The sequence below is a fragment of the Nicotiana sylvestris genome, chromosome 9 (genome assembly GCF_000393655.2).
Source record: "Nicotiana sylvestris chromosome 9, ASM39365v2, whole genome shotgun sequence".
NCBI lineage: Eukaryota > Viridiplantae > Streptophyta > Magnoliopsida > Solanales > Solanaceae > Nicotiana > Nicotiana sylvestris.
In genome coordinates, this window is record NC_091065.1 from 157620527 (window position 1) to 157623586 (window position 3060).

The window sequence follows — 3060 nt, forward strand, 5'->3', positions numbered from 1 at the left end:
ACAATAACCTTGATTCCTTGCGTTTCCAGATCCGTGGCTATTTTTTAAATATAGGGCCAAAAAGTGGCAGTATACGCAATTTCCACCTACTGTAATCTGTGTATGCAAACTTAAATCTTATTTAGTTCTACTGTTCGTCTGAAATACACAAATAGCCTTCAATGGTCTTATATTTTTGTGGGCAAAACTTGAAGCTTAACCAATGTTGGCCCTCACTTGTTCCATGAACAACACTTTTAATTTTTGATCTTGAAATTCTGTCTATGGGACAAATAGGGGTCAAAAGTTAAAGATCACCCCAAAAAGGGTCATATTTCTACAATTTTTTGCTGCTTTAGCTAACTGGGCCAGATAAGCCCAGAGGACCGAGTTCAGCTACCCAATCTTATCCTAAATAGTCTACGACTGTGTGTATCAACTAAGCAGCTCTTTCCGTATAGAAAGCCCAAAGGCTAAACCCTAAAGTTACGCCTATAAGTAGAAACTAGGTCGTCAGCTTTGCTCCATCTCTCTTTTTTAACCTTATTTGCAGAGAGTAATCGATTTTCCTTTTCATATATCATTAGAGCAATCATTTTTCTTCAAATTTTTTTAGTCTTTTTCCACGGTATGTGTGTGTGTTTGTTTTTGGTTCCTCTGTGATGAACAAACTAAGATGACGAGTCTGATGAAATCCATTCTTAAAATCGGGAAGACAATTCGAGGCATTTGTCTGAGAGGAATTCATTTCACCCTTTTTCTTCATTTTTTTTGTTGTTATTTTTCTTTACCTTTTTTCTGGATTTTGCTTCTGTTGGCTTAGTTCTTAACATTTTATTTTTTAGTTTCAAGTGGATTGAATCAATCATTCCAATTTGTTAACTGTCTTCATGGATTTCTTACTTTACTTCCTCTTTCTCAATTTATATGCCATATTTTTCTTATTAAGTCCGTCTTAAAAAAATATCCTATTATTTAGAATTAATTTAATTTAAAGTTATTATTCTATTTATAATGTGATAATTTTAAAAAAAAATATTCAAGTTTACAAGTTTTAAGCCAAATATTGCCTCATAAATTTAGATGTTGGGATGGAGGTAATACATTTTTAAATCAAGTTTTGTAGGTTTATTTGTTATTGTTTTCCACTATTTTTGCATATTTGAAAAAAAAATTGGTACAATTTTTTATTTGAAAAAGTTGTATAAAGTATTTTTATGACTAATGTGGCAATGATGAGAAATTGTTTCTCTCAAACGATTGAGGTACCTTTCATTTAACTAATTGAGGGGTAGCTATGATTGTTTTCAAGCACTTTTGAGCCACTCCTTTTTCTTTTTCTGCTTCTTTTGAAGTTTCAACTCTGACGGCAATTATTGCTAATTATGTTAATGATTATTCAATGAAAAGTTTCCAATGTAGTATCATATCAAATATGGAAAAGGGTTAAATATATCTTTGTACTATTGAAAAAGGTCTAATATTACTTTTTGTTACACTATTAGTCTAAATATACCTTTAACATCATACTATTGGTCCAAATATATTCTTAACATCATGAAAGTGGTACAAACCTATCTTTTCTTTGCAGTTACCAAGTTCAATTATTTTAAAGTTCTATTATTATTTTGAATACTTCACTGCATCTACTTCCTCTTGCTTTTTAAAATACCTGTTGCTTCTTCAGTCGATCCTGGAATTGTACGTACCTTTGACTTGATCTTACAATTTTGTGTTTTATTTTGTATTTCCTTGTGTTGTCGCTAAATTTGTAAGACCTATTTGGGGAAAATTTAGTAGCACTTTTATTTTAACATAAAACGTAAAGAGAGAAAATGGTAGCCTTCCAGAAATGTAATTGAAGAGAAAGAAACAAAAAAAAATTAACTCTCGTATCTAGGTTGTTTTTCTTTCTCACCATGGTCAATTTTGAAATCTTAAACTAGTTTGCTTGTATCTTTGCTTGGTTTTTTATATAAAAGAAAATGTATTTTCGTTTGTATAAGCATGAATTTTGAATAGCAAAATCAGAATTTTCTTGGTTCACGTTTCATATTATCTTTAGTTGTTAGCATTTCTTTTGATATAGTTTGTTTGTATATCTATGATCTGTGATTTTCTTCGAATGAAAGGGAAAGAAAGATTGTGGGGAAGGGATGAAAATAGGAGTATAATGGTGAGGTAGTAATGAAATATTGTCATAGGGAGGCAATTAACGGAGGAAAGATAGGTTTGTACCACTTTTATGATGTCAGAGATATATTTGGACCGATAGTATGACGTTAGAGATATATTTGGATTGATAGTATGACGGTGGGCAATATTAGACCTTTTTCAATAGTATATGGACATATTTGACCCTTTTCCGTATCAAATACAATGAAAAGAAGATAATAGTTTCTCTGTGTTTTATGATCTTTGTTATTGAGGTTTAATTCTGTTGCAAATGAGTGTTTTTCAATATTTCAGAAAAATGTATATAATGTGAATGAGTCATAACTATTATACCAAAATTATAGCAGCCATTAAATAATAAATAAGACAATAAGACAACACTAAAAGGAACATTACTATAAGGTTAGGAAAAATTCCTAATCAAGTTGCCAAAATTTTGACGTGGGACGTTAACATCTTCAACAAATCTCCACCTTAGGCAAAATTTTGCATCTTTATTTTGGCAATTTGGTTGGGAATTTTTCCTTATAAAAGGAGGCCTAATGTTTAGGATTTAAGTACACTTTTTATTTGTTTTCCTATCTTTTAAAGATATTTGTATCTTCTCTTTTTATTATTATTTCACTTATATTTTTTGGAGTGAAATAAAATATTTGTTGTATCTGAGGAAGTAGGCAAAAATTAGCTGAATCTCGTAAATTCTAGTATTCCTTTTTTTGTTGTCTTATTGTCTTATTTATTATTTAGTGGCTGCTATAATTTTGATATAGTAGTTGTAATTCATTCACATTATATACATTTAGCTTCCGAAATAATTAGTGTTAGAGCCAAGGTACTGTCTAAGTATGCTCTATGGTTGCAGCATAGTTTGATTTTTCACACCATAAAAGATTTATCTTAATAACT

The 3060-nt window shown here is 30.2% G+C and overlaps 1 non-coding gene across 1 annotated transcript; it reads left to right on the top strand.

Moving 5' to 3' along the window:
* The first annotated feature begins 633 nt into the window (after positions 1-633).
* On the top strand, positions 634-721 carry LOC138878826 (small nucleolar RNA SNOR75). The gene has a single exon (XR_011402600.1). It is a non-coding gene; the product is annotated as a small nucleolar RNA SNOR75 (small nucleolar RNA).
* The last annotated feature ends 2339 nt before the right edge of the window (positions 722-3060 follow it).